The sequence below is a fragment of the Clarias gariepinus genome, chromosome 21, assembly GCF_024256425.1.
Source record: "Clarias gariepinus isolate MV-2021 ecotype Netherlands chromosome 21, CGAR_prim_01v2, whole genome shotgun sequence".
NCBI classification, from domain to species: Eukaryota; Metazoa; Chordata; class Actinopteri; order Siluriformes; family Clariidae; genus Clarias; species Clarias gariepinus.
In genome coordinates, this window is record NC_071120.1 from 23181567 (window position 1) to 23200864 (window position 19298).

The 19298-nt window shown below is 37.2% G+C and overlaps 1 protein-coding gene and 1 long non-coding RNA gene across 4 annotated transcripts in view; one reads left to right on the plus strand and one right to left on the minus strand.

Moving 5' to 3' along the window:
• Nucleotides 1–19298, minus strand: part of cacna1ba (calcium channel, voltage-dependent, N type, alpha 1B subunit, a) — a 156151-nt gene that overhangs the window by 116713 nt on the left and 20140 nt on the right. The window lies entirely within an intron of this gene.
• Nucleotides 6605–8020, plus strand: LOC128509341 (uncharacterized). The gene is made up of 2 exons (XR_008356028.1): nucleotides 6605–6855; nucleotides 7241–8020. It is a non-coding gene; the product is annotated as an uncharacterized LOC128509341 (long non-coding RNA).

Sequence of the window (19298 nt, forward strand, 5' to 3'; positions counted from 1 at the left end):
ATTTTATTGTTAGGTAAAATTGTATGTAGCTACATTACAAATTCCATACGTCTGTAGTCATTTTTAAACTTGCACTCCAAGATAATGACCCACTTTATCTTAATGCTGTAACTGTAACTTGTAATACAAAATCCCTTCACCTGTTTTACTACATAAAAAGTGAACTACAGTAGTTAAAAACAGTTTTAAGTACAATAATGAATTAAATGACAAAAAAAGCACAAAACCAAGCAGTAATAACTCTCCTGTTTAATACATATACCAATCAGCCATGATATTGTGCCACCAAAACAGCCCTGACCCATCGAGGCATGGACTCCACTACACATGTGAAGGTGTGCTGTGCTATCTGGCATGAAGCTGTCATCCTTTACATCCTTGAAGTTTACAAAGTGGGGCCTCCATGGATCAGTCATGATTTTCCAGCACATACAACAGATGCTTAAATCTGGAGAATTTGGAAGCCAAGTCAAAACATTGGGGTCTTTTTCAGGTTCCTCAAACCATAAGACCAAAAAAGGCCATGGCCATTAGACAATACTGTTACCATGAAGAGGTGTACTTGGTCAAAGAGAACATCCACATTAATATCAGAACCCAAGATTGCCTACAGTAGCAGAACATCGCCCGGAGCATTACACTGCATCTACCGGCTTTGCTCTCTTCCCCAGGTAATCAACTCACACACACACAAACAGCTGTGTGCATGATGTAAAAGAAAACATGATTCATCACACCAGGCCACCTTCTTCCATTGCTCTATGGTGAAGTTCTGATCCTCACGTGCATATTCCATTGTAGGTGCTTTCAGTAAACATCTCAGAAGACATGCATTTACGTGAATGTCTGATCAGTGCACAGCCATGTCATGGATAAAAAAATAACAAAAGAAAAGAAAGATAATAAACTGCTAATATAAAACCTGTCAAAATATAAATTACATCCTTGTATCCCTGAATTTGTTTTCTTATTTACACAAGAATGTGAATTTAGCACTTTGCAAACAAATCTGAGGAAGTTTAAAGATGAAAAAATAAGTTGAGTTTGACATGTTATGATGAGTTTAATTGCTGCATTCATTTGATAACCAGCATTATTTAACAAACTTGACTAGACTAGACTAGATGGAATAGCACATGTGTCTTAGGTAACATTTCATGAGTTCCTGTAATGTGCAAGTGGTGCTTAAAAAATTTAAGTCCCGGATTGACTTGAACGTCTCTCGTATCAAAGATAGTGTCTTTTGAGTTCTGATGGTTGGGGGGGTTTATACATATATATAAAACCAGGCTAGCTTCCGCTTTAAAAGTTTTTTATAGCATTTTCTTGACAGATGAGCTTTCCTAGGAGAATGAGTGCAAAAAAACTTTTTTTGTAAGCCTACTAAAATGCCTGTGGCCAGCAAGGTATATATATATATATATTTGCAGTTAATAGAATGATCCCAGCTGAAATATTCGTTTCTCCCCTGGATGTTCATTTACACGCTGGTATCTTCACTGCTCTCTGTATTCCAACCCGACAGGGATGTAACAAATTATCGGTATGTCATGCATAACTTGTTTTTGTTTTTTGCACCTAGTGCATTTCTGATCATTCTCCTAATGTCATTATGCCATTATGGCTCCTTTATCACCAGACTTCCTGATAACATGGTTGTCCTCCAACCAGGCACAGTACATGGCACAAAAGAATCTAGTGATAAATGATTCAGTTAGATGCTAACCTTTAAAACTAATCCTGTATGAATAACTCTGTATAAGTTATTATACATATATTATTACATACATTATAGTTAAATATAATGTTACAAGCAATAACTGGAACTGACTAGTTTTAAATGACATCAACCCCCCCCCAAACATTTATGGATACAACAATCTACATGTCATTCTTTAACAAATAAAAAATTTTGAGATAAAAAGTAGTAGTGTATAAGGACAAACACCACCATCCTTAATTATTTTCTGTAAGAACGTTCCTATAGTGTTTTTCTCCTATCACACAGGCAAACCAAACAACACGCTATTGTACTGTAAAGTTACTCTTCTCTGTTCTTAACAAGCAAAACAACTGGGTTGGACAAGTTCAAAGTTCACATTTATGTATTTGTATTCCATCAGCAATAAGGATATAATGCATTTGCTCTTTTACTTTTATTTTCTCTTACTGCATAAAAAGCAGTATGTGTGGCTCCCCAAACCCAACAAAAAGAATACTCAAAACGTAAATTTCTGTCCAGGCAGTATACAGCGATTGAAATAATAATTGTGGGAAAACAAAAGGATTTCACAGACCTGTCACCATACAGGTATGTTTCTGCTTCAGATTCTTGCACAAGCTAAAAGCTAAAGACTCTTAAAATGCTTTTCCAGTTAAAACATTTTCGAAAGATTTAACTGATAATATTCACATATATTTTGGATAGATTTTCTGATGTTTACTGTCATGTATTACACATTGTACATATGTACATGTGATTTCAAAAAGTAAATTGCATTTTATTTTTTAGGCGTTCAGTAACAATATATCTTTTATATCCGTTAATGAGTTATTGTACATTATATAGTAAGGATTGGCCACAAATTACAGTAGCTTACATGCTTGTTCTTTAACCCTTAGATCATACAAACAGCAACTTTACCAAAATGGAACAACTAGACTTTATTAAAGGCTTAGAGATAAGCCAAGACCGCGGTGGCCAGGAAGCGTATATCATGTATCATGGTACAACCCTTGCAAATGCCAACAGTATCAAACAGAATGGTTTTGTCCCTTCCACTAAAGGCATGTTGGGGCCTGGCGTCTACGTGACTCGGAGTTTTCAGAAAGCTGCTACCTACCCCTTACCTTACAAACTGGGTGAAGTACGAGTAATTCTGCGACTCAGGGTGCGAGTAGGCAAAGTGAAACGGATTGACTATCAAGGCCATCCACTTCAAAAGACTTGGCACCAAGCAGGATATGACACCGCTTGGGTTCCTCCTAACTGTGGAATGGTAGCTAGTGGACTTGAAGAGGATTGTGTGTGGGATCCTAAGAGGATTGATGTTCTAGAAGTACTGAACAATGATGGCCCTACCAAGAATGCATCTACCAGCAGAGTCAAGCGAGGTCCTTTTAAGTGTGTACGGGTAGCTCCATCGCTAGCTTGGCCACGTTTAACACCTGGACCTCCAATGCTAGATTTTCCATGTCCAATAGCTGGACCCCCAATGTTGGATTACCCACATTTGATACCTAGACCTGGATATCCAATGGTAGATTACCCATTTCCGATCCCTGGACCTCCCATGTATTGTACAGATTACCTGCGCCTGATACCTGGAACTCCAATACAAGGCATTGGACGTACAGCACCGCAATTTCGCTCACCTACCTTTGGGATTCCAATTCCAGGTCTTATGCCACCTCCATTTTATTTCCCTTAGACAATTGTTTTTGGACAAATGGCTCTCGTTTTTGGACAATTCTTACATGCTTCCATGCCACTCTATTTTGGTGTCCTTAGCCAAGAATTCCTAATTTGCATTAAATTTGACTTACACTATATGACCTGTATGGAATTTCATGAACTATATCACATATCTGTTTATATCTGTCTGCTTTCTTTTGTATTTGGTAATCAACTGGAGAATAAAATCAATCATGCCAAAGAATTATTTTTGGTATAGACTACTTTTTGTACTTTTTATAAAATAATGTGTGTGCTATGGTTCAACATTTCTTTAAAAAATATTGTAATTAAAGCTAAATTGAGGCATTTTAAGTCTTGAAACACTTTATTACTAAGTGCCTTCCTGTTCTTCTCCATGAGCTTATATAATTTGAAAGCATATCTAGCTAACAATTCAACTGAAACAGAAAGAGTGTATGGTAATGTGACAAGTTAGCTGGTCCTGCTGTACCATCGTGAGAACATTTTGTCAACTCTCCAACACATTTCACAATCTTACCACCAGGATTGAATGAAAAATTCAGGTCACATGCCCAATAACTGCAGATAATATGGTGACCACAGGAAACCGACCCATATACTGTATATGCATGTCTAGAGTAAAATTAAAGATTTTGAACAAAGCAAATAAACCACAGTATTTTCAGTTTCAATCAAGAAGGTTGCCATTTGTGATGAAATTTAAACTTGAGGTTCAGGTTTGTTATGTAATATATGGAATTTTTTTCTTATTAGTTTGTAAGAAAGATTACAGACATTACATTTTATTGCTTTGTTTAGATCACAAAAGTTAGTGGACAGATCCCCTCGAAACATCTAGGAGAAAAAATAAACGCAATGTGTGAGCGTACAGGTAGTTTGATTAAAATCATTTATTCTAGAGGTGCTGGCACAAGCACTGACTCTACATTGCTTTGGTTCCACTAATGGTTTGTATGAATGAAAAGCAAGGATTTAGAAAAAAGGGTGAGAAGAGAACACACTACAACAATAAAGGATTTCAGCCCTTAATTCCTCTCTCCTACAACCTATTTAAACATGCTGTTTTACTATACAGCCAGATACCTCCGTAACACAAGTGATTCATGGCACACTAGACAGCTGGAGGCCGAAAACCTCTGCCTTTATTGCACATACTGTACATACATGCACACATCCACTCGCACACCCACACACACACTTTGTTTTCCTGACTTCTTAATAACTTCAGCTATTTATTAAAACACACTAGCTTAGAAAAATGTCAACAGACGATGGCCTACTGAGACGCTGCTACCTCAACACTCATACAGATGCACTTCAGTTTATAGGAATTCATTCAATTTTATGTCAAGAACAGGCATCAAGAACCTCGTGCAGTTTATCCTCCTTCTCCAGACATTTTAGACATATTTAATTATGTGGGGCCTCCATGGATCAGGATTGTTTTTCTAGCACATACTACAGATGCTCAAATCTGGAGAATTTGAAGGCCAAGTCAACACCTTGGGGTCTTTGTCAAGTTCCTCAAACCGTTTCTGAACAATTTTTGCAATGTAACAGAACACATTAGCCTGCTGAAAGAGGCCACGACCATAAGGGAATACTGTTGCCATGAAGAGGTGTACTTGGTCAAATGAACATCCACATGAATGTCAGAACTCAAGGTTTCCCAGCAGAACATCGACCAGAGCATTACACTGCATCTACCGGCTTTGCTCTCTTCCCCAGGTAATCAACTCGCACGCACACAAACATGTGTGTGCATGATGTAAAAACATGATTCATTACACCAGGCCATCTTCCTCCATTGCTCTATGGTGAAGTACTGATGCTCACATGCCCATTGCAGGTGCTTTCAGGGAACACCCCAGAACACATGCTTTTATTAGGAGATTTGGTTTGTCCCAGTATTCAGCAGTCACAATTTGCCTGTGTTCAAAGTTATTTAGATCCTCATGCTTCCCTTGCTTTTGTAACTTTGACGTTTGACTTTTGCTTGTCACCAAATGTACCCCTTGGCAGATGGCGAAAAATAGCTAATTTTATTCATGTGACATGCCAGTGGTCTTAATTCGATGTCTGATCAGTGCATAGCTGTCTTGCATAAAAAATATTAAGAGAAAAAAAGACGAATAATCAACTGCTAATATAAACCCTGTCAAAATATGCAATTATATACTGTACCAACACTAGCTAGCAACACTGTTTTGCTAGCTAGCGTAGCATCCAGGTTCTGTAACTGAAATGTTCCAGGCAGTAGTAATAATGCATTAAAAGTGAATTTAGACATTTAGACAAGGCCAAACTTGTTTTCTTATTTAAAAAAGAATGTAAATTTAGCACTTTGCTATCAATTTTTTAGAAAGCTTTTTATAACGCTAATTAGAAAACATGATTTATTGTCTGGCTTTATATACATCTAGTTTCCACTTTAAAAATAAAGGTTTCATAACATTTTCTTTATCCATGGAGTGTCAGTCTGATCCATGGAGGCCCCACCTTGCAACACAGGGCATTAAAAGAATCTGCTGATAACATTCTGGTGGCAGATGCCACAGCACACCTACAGAGGTCTTGTGGAGTCATGGGGACAGAGCTGTTTTGGTGGCAAGTAGAACCCAAAACTTAGGTGGGTTTAATGTTATGGCTTATTTTTCAACTACTTGAAAGAGTTTAACAAGCACATCTTGCATGTCGAGAGTAAAATTTGAAATTTTGAACACTGTAAATTTGGCACAAAGCAAATAAACCATAGTATTTTCAGTTTCAATCAAGACGACTATTATTTGTGATGAAAGTGGACAGAACCCCTCGAAACATCTAAGCAAAAAATCCTCCAGCTTGGTGAGCATACAGGTAGTTTGATTAATATTATTTATTCTAGAGGCGCTGGCACAAGCACTGATCCTATATTGTCTTGGTTCCATTAACAGTTTGCGTTAATGAATGAAAAGCAAGGATTCAGAAAGAAAGTGAGAAGAGAACAGACTACAGTAAAAAAGTTCAGCCATCAATTTCTCTCTCCCACGACCCCATCAAACCTGCCCGGCTTTGTTTGCTTTGTTGGCTCCCTGTGCTGTTTTACTATACTGTACAATCAAATACAGTTCTTCTTACCGTAAAAAATGTGACTCATGCCACACCAGACCGCTGGAGGCAGGATACCTCTGCCTTCTGTTAACTAAACCAAAAGGCATTTCCTCTTTCACTTTCGTTTTTTTCTTAGCAGTATAAACAGCAGTAGGTGTCTGTGAACAAACCCGACAAAAAGAATTTTCGAAACGCTAATCGTGGATTTACAACCTGTTTCCAAATCTTGGTCCAAGCAGAATACAGCGATATTCTGTGAAAATTCAGTGAAATATTAATTGCGGAAGAACGAAAGGATTTCAAAGACGTCCTCTGTCAACATACAGGTATGTCTCTGTTTCTACAAGATTCTAGCAGAAGCTAAAGACTCTAAAAACACATTTCCAACTCAAACATTTTAGAAAAAAGGTTAAACTAAGAATTTTCCAATAAATTTTGGATAAATTTACTTAGTTTAGACAAATCATGAATATTTTTGTGCCAGTATTCACTTACCATTTAATTACCAGACAATCTTCTGTTTTCTATTACATATTGTACCTATACCGTAAATGTGATTTATAAAAGCAAAATTCATTAGCTTTTTTTTAGGCCTTCAGTAACAATACATATTTCATGTCTGAAATGTTAATGAGTTATAGTACATTATATACTGTAGTAAGGATGTGCCACAAATTACTGTAGCTTACATGCTTGTCTTTTAACCCTCAGATCATACAAACAGCAACTGTCCCATAATGGAACTACCAAACTATTTTAAAGGTTTAGAGATACGCCAGGACCAATATGGCCAGGCAGCTTATATCATGTATCATGGTACAACCTTTCAAAATGCCAACAATATCATATGGAATGGTTTTGTCCAATCCACAGATGGCATGTTGGGACCTGGTGTCTATGTGAGTCGGAGCTTTCAGAAAGCTGCTGCCTACCCTATAACTCTCCCACCGGGGGAAGCTCGAGTTATTCTGCAACTCAGGGTTCAAGTAGGTAATGTGATACAGATTGACTATCAAGGCCACCCACTTCAAAAGACTTGGCACCAAGCAGGATATGACACCGCTTGGGTTCCTCCTTACTGCGGAATGGTACCTAGTGGACTGGAGGAGGATTGCGTGTGGGATCCTAGGAGGATCGATGTTCTAAAAGTACTGAACAATTCTGGCGTTATACTGTACCCTGTCAGCACTACCATGGCTTTACCATATACTTTTGGGCCATATCCACCATCTGGATCTCCAGGCCCTTTCCCCCCTTATGTTTGGTTTCGTTAGACAAGTGTATAGATGAAATACATGTTTGGGTTATGATGCCAATACCTTTTGTAACCCATATGGCTGCCTGGCCTTAAGTTTGACATGATTAACGACCTATGAACTGTATGCCAATGCATGGACTGTATTACATATCTGTTTATTGTTCTGCTTTTTTCTGTATTTGGTTATAAAATGGAGATTAAAGTGGAATCATGCCTAATATTTTTTTCTGATAGAGGATACTTTCTGTACTTTTTCTAAGATTTCTTTTACTAGTAGGATCGAATAAAAACTCAGGTCACATGCCCCATAACTCCAATAAATAGGGTGACCACAGGAAACTGACCCTTATATACGTACAGTATTTATGCATGTAATGTACACCTTCAGAGGTCTTGTGGAGTCATACACAATGGGGTGAGAGCTGTCTTGGTGGCACAAGGAAAACCTAAAACCTAGGTAGTTCATGTTATGGCTGAATGGTATAGATTGTTTAATTACTTGGAAGGGTTTATTAAGGACATCTTGCATGTCTAGAGTAAAATTTGAGATTTTGAACAAAGCAAATAAACCACAGTACAGTATATTCAGTTTCAATCAAGATGGTTGCCATTTGTGATGAAATTTAGACTTGAGGTTCAGGTATCGGTTTATGTACTGTAGATATATGGCCTTTTTTAAATTAGTTTGTAAGCAAGATTATGGACATTACATTTTATTGTTACAATTTATTAGATCACAAAAGTTTGTGGACAGAACCCCTCGAAACATCTAGGCAAAAAAAAAAAAAAAAAAAAAAAATTATTCTAGAGGCGCTGGCACAAGCACTGACTCTACATTGCTTTGGTTCCACTAACAGTTTGTGTTAATGAATGAAAAGCAAGGATTCAAAGACACAAAGAAAGTAAGAAGAAAACACACTACAATAAAGGATTTCAGCCCTTAATTCCTCTCTCCTACAACCCAATCAAACATGCTGTTTTACTATACAGCCAGATACCTCTGTGATTTATGGCACACTAGACAGCTTGAGGCAGAATACCTCTGCCTTTAATTGTACATACATACATGCATACATCCACTCGCACACCCACACACACACTTTGTTTTCCTGACTTTTTAATAACTTCAGCTATTTATTAAAACATACTAGCTTAAAAAATGTCAACAGACGATGGCCTACTGAGACGCTGCTACCTCAACACTCATACAGATGCACTTCAGTTTATAGGAATTAATTCAATTTTATGTCAAGTACAGGCATCAAGAACCTCGTGCAGTTTATCCTCCTTCTCCAGACATTTTAGACATATTTAATTATGTGGGGCCTCCATGGATCAGGATTGTTTTTCTAGCACATACTACAGATGCTGAAATCTGGAGAATTTGGAGGCCAAGTCAACACCTTGGGGTCTTTGTCAAGTTCCTCTAACCGTTCCTGAACAATTTTTGCAATGTAACAGAGCACATTAGCCTGCTGAAAGAGGCCACGACCATAAGAGAATACTGTTGCCATGAAGAGGTGTGCTTGGTCAAAGGAACATCCACATGAATGTCAGAACTCAAGGTTTCCCAGCAGAACATCGCCCGGAGCACGACACTGCATCTACCGGCTTTGCTCTCTTCCCCAGGTAATCAACTCGCACACACACAAACAGGTGTGCGCATGATGTAAAAGAAAACATGATTCATCACACCAGGCCACCTTCCTTCATTGCTCTATGGTGAAGTACTGATGCTCACATGCCCATTGTAGGTGCTTTCAGGGAACAGCCCAGAACACATGCTTTTATCTGGAGATTTGGTTTGTCCCAGTCATCTAGTCTGTGCCTTGGTTTGTCCCAGTCACAATTTGCCTGTAGTCAAAGTTATTCAGATCCTGTCGTGGCAAATTTTGTGAACTGAACCAACTTTCTAAACACAAACCCAACAACTGCCTAAGTATTAAAAGAGCAAAAAGGTTTATTGCAACCAGAAGTAAATGGACAGCACTGGACTGGCCAGCCAGAAGACAAAAGACACCCAACGAAAATTCAGCAAGCTCCCCTTACTTCCCCAATTTTACATGATTTAGTAGTACCCCTACTTAGCAATTACATTATTGTTTGCTCCACCTTAAGTCAAATAGTTACTTAATATTCATTAGATGTAAGCTACTTTTCTTCAGGTCAGATTGATGTGGCACCTCCTCATTACATCATTTTCCTCCTCTGATCTCATATTTATTCATGTCTGGGTAGGCCTAAAAGATCTTGTTTTTATTTTTCGCTTTTTTTGGAGAAAGTTTGGTTTGTTCCTCTTTCTTAACCAGACTATTGCCCACTGCTGGTGAAGACTTGGGTTTTCGTCGGAGAAAGTTTTAAGCTTTTTCTAAGAGGCATAATAATCTTATTCTTATTTTCCTCTTCCTATTCCAATTCACTAACTTTCCTCAAAATTATTGAAATCCTTTATTGGTTAATTTTTAGTTTTATTATACTTTATTTATTTATTCTTTTTATGATCTGAAGATTATAATGAATAATTATTGGACTTAAGTTCAGTTGGGGTCAATATGATTAATTTGTAATTTTGTTAAAGCTTGATTGCGTTAAATTATATTATTTTAAATATTGTTATTATTGCATAATTAATATAATTATTTTTTCTTATGTAAAAGACTGATCATTTATAATTTGATTCATTGAATAATCCTATTCTTCTTAAATCATACAGTAATTTAATTATTAACCTATATGATTTGAAACATTGATGTTTGATAATATACGTATACATAATGGATTAGTAATTACAGTTATATTAATTAATTAAGTAATATTCAAAAAGTTAAAACCTTCATTGATGAATTTTGGTTATGTAGTATAATATAGAGTGTAGTAAGGGGTAGTAATGAATTTGATTATTAACTACTGCTCCCTTTGTTTCTTAGCTTTAAAAACGGGAAGTCTGGCCATCTATGCTCTGTGTCCAGAAAAAACGGAACTGAAAGTGATTTCTTTTGACTTTTCCTAAACATCTCTGTTAATATTATTTTGCCAAGAACGTTCTGCACTTTTCCATTACGATCTGCTTGCTTTAAAGCTTCTTATTTCTTGCTCTCTGTGTGTACGGGTTGTTCTTGGGTCACATTTCGCATACTTTTCCGCTTAATTATCGTTAGTTATGAGTAAACAGCTATAAAAAGATTTAAATATTATTAGTATTATCATTTTTAATTATTGCTTTGTTTCCTATCCCTGCATTCTACTGTACCTGTATATTTCTCACTTCCCCAATTCGCCATGCAGATGCCTCCTTTTTTATTGTAGCGAGCAAAACAAGGCTTGAACAGAGGCCTTCTGGGTATTTAGTACTTCACACTTGAATACAATTGTAGGCCAATAAAATTTTTCCACAATCCTTATGCTTCCCTTGTTTATGTAACTTTGACGGTTGATAGCTTGTCACCAAATGTATCCCACCCCTTTGCAGATGGCGAAAAATAGTTAATTTTATTCACGTGACATGCCAGTGGTTTTAATTTAATGTCTGATCAGTGCATAGCTGTCTTGGATAAAAATATTAAAAGAAAAAGAGACAAATAATCTACTGCTATTATAAACCCTGTCAAAATATGCAATTATATACCTTGTTTTGCTAGCTAGCGTAGCATCCAGGTTCTGTAACTGAAATGTTCCAGGCAGTAGTAATAATGCATTGAAAGTGAATTTAGACATTTAGACAAGGCCAAACTTGTTTTCTTATTTAAAAAAGAATGTAAATTTAGCACTTTGCTATCAAGTCTTTACAAAGCCTTTTATAACGCTAATTAGAAAACATGATTTACTGTCTGGCTTTATATACATCTAGTTTCCACTTTAAAAATAAAGGTTTCATAGCATTTTCTTGAAAGATATAAAGTACGTTTCAGACAGATAAGTGCAAAACTAGTTTTGTTAAAATGCGATCAAGCAAGCAATCTTTAGCAAGCATATAATATTTTTCAGCTAATAAAATAATTCCAACTCCTCTGTATTCTGAACCCAAGAGCGATATGGAACAAATTATAGGCTACTAGATTATCTGAATGGACTGTCTTTTTGTCATGCATAACTTGTTTTTTTTGGGGGGTTTTTTTTTGCACCTAGTGAGTTTTCTGATAATTTTCCTAATGTCATTATGCCATTATGGCTTCTCCGTCACCAGACTCCATACAGGCACATTACATGGCACAAATGCCATGTAGTGATAAATGAAACCTAAGAGCGCAAATGAATCTAGTGATAAATGAAACCTAAGCATTTCCTCTTTCACTTTCGTTTTTTTCTTAGCAGTGTAAACAGCAGTAGGTGTCTGTGAACAAACCCGACAAAAAGAATTTTCAAAACGCTAAACGTAGGATTTACAACCTGTTCCCAAATCTTGGTCCAAGCAGAATACAGTGATATTCTGTGAAAATTCTGTGAATCATTAATTGCGGATGAACTAAAGGATTTCACAGACGTCCTCTGTCAACATACAGATATGTCTCTGTTTCTACAAGATTCTAGCAGAAGCTAAAGACGCTAAAAACACGTTTCCAACTCAAACATTTTAGAAAAAAGGTTAAACTAAGAATTTTCTAAACCATTTTATTACATGACAATCTTCTGTTTTCTATTACATATTGTACCTGTACAGTACAGTAAGTGATTAATAAAAGCAAAATTCATTTTTTTTAGGTCTTCAGTAACAATACATATTTTATGTCTGAATTGTTAATGAGTTATAGTACATTATGTAATAAGGATTGGCTACAGTACAAATTAACTTACATGCTTGTCTTTTCACCCTCAGATCATCCAAACAGCAACTTTACCATAATGGAACTACCAAACTATTTTACAGACTTAGAGATACGCCAGGACCAATATGGCCAGACAGCTTATATCATGTATCATGGTACAACCTTTCAGAATGGCAAAAATATCATACGGAATGGTTTTGTCCGTTCCATTGATGGCATGTTGGGACCTGGTGTCTATGTGAGTCGGAGCGTTCAGAAAGCTGCTGCCTACCCCATAGCTCTCCCACCGGGTGAAATACAAGTTATTCTGCAACTCAGGGTTCAAGTAGGTAATGTGATACGGATTGACTATCAAAACCATCCACTTCAAAAGACTTGGCACCAAGTAGGATATGACACCGCTTGGGTTCCTCCCAGGTGTGGAATGGTACCTAGTGGACTGGAGGAGGATTGTGTGTGGGATCCTAGGAGGATCGAGGTTCTACAAGTACTGATGAATTTTGGCGGTGTACTGTACCCTGTCAGCCCTACCATGGCTTTACTATATACTTTTGGGCCATATCCACCATCTGGACCTCCAGGCCCTTTCCCTCCTAATAGTTGGTTTCGTTAGTCAAGTGTATAGATGTAATACATGTTTGGGTTATGATACCAATACCCTTTTTAACCCATACCACTTCCTGGCATTTAGTTTGACATGATTAACGCCATATGAACTGTATGCCATTGCATGAACTGTATTACATATCTGTTTATTGTTCTCCTTTTTTCTGTATTTGGTTATAAAATAGAGATTAAAGTGGAATCATGCTAAATTATTATTTCTGGTAGAGGCTACTTTCTGTACTTTTTCTAAGATTTCTTTTATTAGTAAGATCGAATGAAAACTCAGGTCACATGCCCCATAACTCGAATTAATTAATTAATAGGGTGACCACAGGAAACTGACCCTTATGTATTTATGAATGTAATGTAGAGTAGAAACAATTTAGGCATTTAACGAAGGCATTTAACAAAATAACTACTTTTTACAATTAGGTAATGAAGTGTTGTTAGGTACATATGTGCTGGACAAACAGGTCTGATCCATGGAGGCCCCACCTTGCAATACAGGGCATTAAAAGGATCTGCTGAAAAGACCCAGGTGGCAGATGCCACAGCACACACACAGGGCTGTGTGTCGGACAGGGTGATCTGCAGTACGGGGGCCCCACAGGGAACGGTTCTGGCTCCATTCCGCTTCACCATCTACACTGCAGACTTCACTCACAACGTCACCAACTGCTTCCTGCAGAAGTTCTCCAATGACTCTGCAATACTGACGGGGATGACAAGGAGTGCAGGGAACTTTGTGGACTGGTGCCAAAGGAACTACCTTCAGATCAACACTGGAAAAAACAAGGAGCTGGTGGTAGACTTTCGCAGGCACAAACATCCTCCACTACAACCACTGAACATTCAAGGCATGGTCATTAAGGCTGTGGAGAGTTATAGGTACCTTGGTGTTTATCTGAAGAATAAACTGGACTGGACTCACAATTCAAATGCACTCTACAAAAAAGGGCAGAGCAGGCCTTGTACCTGCCTCTGAGGCTCAGGTCTTTTGGAGTGCAGAGCCCACTGCTGAAGTCCTTTTATGACTCTGTGGTGGCATCAGCCATCTTTTACGGCGTGGTTTGCTGGGGCAGCAGCATCTCTGCTGGGGACAGAAAGAGACTGAACAGGCTGATCCGGAGGGCCAGCTCTGTTCTAGGATGCCCTCTGGACCCAGTGGAGGTGGTGAGTGACAGGAGAATCAAGAAGGCTACCATTTGTGATGAACGTTGGCAAAACCCCTTGAAACATCCAAGCAAAAAATTCTCCAGCTTGGTGAGCATACAGGTAGTTTGATTAATATTATTTATTCTTAAGGTGCTGGCACAGGCACTGACTTTATATTGCCTTAACAGTTAATGAATGAAAAGCAAGGATTCAGAAAGAAAGTGAGAAGAGAACACACCACAGTAAAGGAGTTCAGCCCTTAATTTCTCTCTCCCACGACCCCATCAAACCTGCCCGGCTTGTTTGCTATGTTGGCTGCCTGTGCTGTTTTACTTTACAATCAAATACAGTTCCTTTTACTGTAACACAAGTGACTCATGGCACACCAGACAGCTGGAGGCAGCATACCTCTGCCTTCTTTTAACTAAACCAAAAGGCATTTCCTCTTTCCCTTACGTTTTTTTCTTAGCAGTGCAAAACTAATTAACAAAACTGAAAACAAAATAACAAAACCCAAAACAAAATAACAAATTCAAAACCAAATTAACAAAACCCAAAACAAAATAACTAATACCTGACTAGCTGAGAAGTGCAATACAAATTAACAAAACGGAAAACAAATTATACAAACCCAATAACTTGATTTTGTTATTTTGTTTTCGGATTTGTTAATTTGGTTTTAAATTTGTTAATTTGTTTTCCGTTTTGTTAATTTGTATTGCACTTCTCGGCCAGTCAGATACAAACCGGTAAAGGTAGGTATAGTTTGCGAATGAAATGCTTACCGCTGATTGGACGAGACATCTGTCACTCAAGATATACAGTACAGGAAGTAGGAACTTGTTTCTTTATCTTTGTTTCTTGTGTGTTCGGCTTCACTTTAAACTATGATGGCCGTGAAGTGCAAAACAAATTAACAAAACTGACTTCAGGGCCACCGTAAGAACGCCATATTTGAACCACAATAATGTTTGCACATTCATACACAAACGAATCTACCGCTAATACAGTACTTCCCCTTCCCCCCCAAAAAAATTGTTTTGGGTTTTGTTAATTTGGTTTTGAATTACTGTAGTTATTTTGTTTTGGGTTTTGTTATTTTGTTTTCAGTTTTGTTAATGTGTTTTGCCACCGTATGTCAGGAAACAAACCGAACAAAAAGAATTTTCGAAACGCTAAACGTAGGATTTACAACCTGTTCCCAAATCTTGGTCCAAGCAGAATACAGTGATATTCTGTGAAAGTTCTGTGAAATATTAATTGCGGAAGAACGAAAGGATTTCACAGACGTCCTCTGTCAACATACAGGTATGTTGATTACAAGATTCTAGCAGAAGCTAAAGACACTAGAAACACATTTCCAACTCAAACATTTTAGAAAAAAGGTTGAACTAAGAATTTTCAATAAAGAAAAAAGTCATGCACCATGGGGACAGAGCTGTTTTGAGGGCAAGTAAAACCTAAAACTTAGGTGGGTTTAATGTTATGGATGATTTTTTAACTACTTGGAAGAGTTTAACAAGCACATCTTGCATGTCGAGAGTAAAATTTTATATTTTGAACACTGAAAATTTGGCACAAAGCAAATAAACCATAGTATTTTTAGTTTTAATCAAGAAGGCTACCATTTGTAATGAAAGTGGACAGAACCCCTTGAAACATCTAAGCAAAAAATTCTCCAGCTTGGTGAGCATACAGGTAGTTTGATTAATATTATTTATTCTAGAGGCGCTGGCACAAGCACTGATTGCTATTACTATTGAGTAATAGTCAGTAATATTGCTGACTATATTGCCTTGGTTCCACTAACAGTTTGCGTTAATGAATGAAAAGCAAGGATTTAGAAAGAAAGTGAGAAGAGAACCCACTACAGTAAAGAAGTTCAGCCATCAGATTCTCTCTCCCACGACCCCATCAAACCTGCCCGGCTTGTTTGCTTTGTTGGCTCCCTGTGCTGTTTTAATATACAATTAAATACAGTTCCTGTTACTGTAACACAAGTGACTCATGGCACACCAGACAGCTGGAGGCAGGATACCTCTGCCTTCTATTGCACATACATACATCCATATATGGCAGATCATTTACTCAAAATAAAACTGTTCAAAAAATCCTATTTGTTTCATGCTGCATCTGTGACCTGAAGTTTTTTCGAAGAAAACGTTTTAGCCAGGTTAATGATACATGATACTGATCATATGGCCAATTAAAGTGCAGTAAGTAAATAAGTAAAACCTTTTTTATAATTTTTTTGTAACTATCACAAAATGGATCTATAAGAATTTGTCAAAGATTTACAGTTCTGGTTCAAGCATAAAACGGGTCCTACTATATCATGATTGTTTGCTCCAGAAGAGCTAGTATGAAGCAGGTTAAAAGGTTTTACGTAAAAAAAAAAAAAGGACACAACTGGACTAACCAGTTTGGATAGGGTTTATTAAAATACTTTAAAACAATGTTTAGGATTAAACCTTTCCCTGTTTTGTTGAAAAACCAGGAAGATAAAGTATTAATGAACTAATTTTTGCTGAAACTGAAGATTTTACTTACCAAAATTTTCTTACAGTAATACACTTTAATCGGCCATATGATGGGAAACAAATGTTAAGAGATGAATTTCGCAGAGTGACCATAATCAACAATTGCTTCTTTCATCACATGGATACACATTCTTTAGAATACAGAATACATGTTTTTCCTATCATGATGTAGACACACACCTAAGACCTTAAAAGTTGTGCTTTTATAAAAGTCGTAACACTTTTTGATGATTAATAAACACTATCAAGTGTTTTTTTCATTAGGAATTATTTAAATAGTGCATTTAAAAGCACATCTATTTCGCTAATAGAATAGATAGAAATATAAATTTATCCAAAAAATGATCTAAATTAATAAATTATATAAAGATATAGTTTAAAAAATAGACAAACTGGAAATTAGCAATACTACTACCAAAGCCATGTATTTTTAAATTAAATTAAACTAATCATAGGCCATAGCTTCATTCAATAATCACATTAAACCTCAGAATAAGGAAAAAACATGATCTCAATGTCTTTGTCCGTGGCATGGTTGTTGCTGTAGTATGAGCCTATTTGATTACCTTAACAGCTGGTTTCTAGGAATTATGATGCACAAAGGTTTTTAGACTTTAGAGAGAATGGTGCAAGAACAATTTTTTTAGAAAGCGGGACTTTTGGGGAATCTTTAACCTTTAACTGTTCAGTTTCAGTGCCCACTGTAACCTCAGTGTCGTGTTCTTTGCTGACAGGGGTGTGGACTTTTGCTTTTAAAAAACCCTCTGCGTTAAGAGCATTGTGTTTTTCTGCTTACCACAACTGGTATATTGTCATCTTAAAAAAAATCTGGACATAACCCTAGAGGTGCGTGTGAAAATTCCAGGAGAACTCAAATATAACCAGACGCCATGCTCCATCAGCCTATAAAAAGGCCATGCCGACGCTGACCGGTGGGTTGATCGTACCTTTGTTTAGTCTTTGCTAAGTCTTTGCTTATACAGATCTCCTGTCTATTCCGACTCCATGCATTCAAAACTCTCTACACCAAGAAGAAAGGTGTGGGCCTCACACTCTTGTGTGCACTCCGCTGTCCCTGGCTGCCTCACGCCACCTGCTCCATGTGTTTCATTCTCACCTAGGCACTACCGAGACCACTGTTCTGCCAAAGAGTGTAATTTACCTTAGGCTACATACATTTAAACGTGCTTGAATAGAGATTGTCCGTGCTTGTCACATGCATATCAGCACAGCTTTGATGCAGTCGTAGGCACGAGGGCACAGTCCGAGTACTGAAGAAATTGAACACACAGATACGTACTGATTTTGCTTTTATACAACAGTTTAACAAACACTATTCATAATCAACAGGCTATGATTTGTTTGTTTTTTAGATTATTAGAACCAGAGGCATCATGTATTTTCCATGCACATTTCCATGATATTGTCATCTAATATTTTAACAAATTTGACAAATTAAGTAAATTAATGATAGCAAAGGACAACAAGCTAATGTTAACGCTCATATGAATCACTCATGAGTTATTTACTGATACTTTTGATACATTTGATACATTACAGATGGAAATCCTGAAGCTATTAGTAATTAACACATTTATTAAAGTCATACTGTTGTCATGTTGTAAGCTAAGACTGGGTATTTATACCTCACACTGCTGTTAACACGACCGCAGTTGTGCATCAGCTTGTAATATCTCTTCTTGGCTCAACAGTTTTTATAGCATTCTAATCTGAAAAATGTAAGGATTCATGTGCCCTAAACCCATCAAGCACCATGATGAAACTGGCTCTCACAAAGACCATCTAAGGAAAGCAAGTCATCAAACATCAACCGTTCAAACAAGATTATTGTATATTTTGCATGCCTTCAGCATTGTTTCCAATAAAAATAAAGAAAGACCACTGAATTAGAAGGTGTGTCTAAACTTTTGACTCATGCTGTATGTCAGAAATATCCCCTATTAATATCTAACTCACTGGCCATAGAGATAGGTTGGGTTAGTACAAACTGTTTTAACATCTTTGACAAAAAATAAAGCATCAAAAAAAAAAAAAAGTTGCATCGGGCATCACTGCATAAATCCAGGCGAGAAAATGCCCCGAGGAAATAATCAAATCCATGTTTGCGTTACAAAACAATAAAATACATATAATAGTATAATCTACTGTCTATTTGGGCTCATATATAAACTCATTAGCGATAATACCTATAAAGACTTTAAATGGCGTCTAGCAGCTGACTGGGTGCATGACTGTCTAGTTTGGCAGCTGCTCCTTCCACGACCACAAGGCCCTCCAGAGAGTCGTGATAGCAGCTGAACTCGTTACTGGCAACAAACTCCCTGCCTTACAGGGCATCTTCCATACAGAATGTATTAGGAAGACTCAGAGAATCACCACACACTGCAATTAACCAGCACACAGTCTGTTCACCAGACTGCCATCAG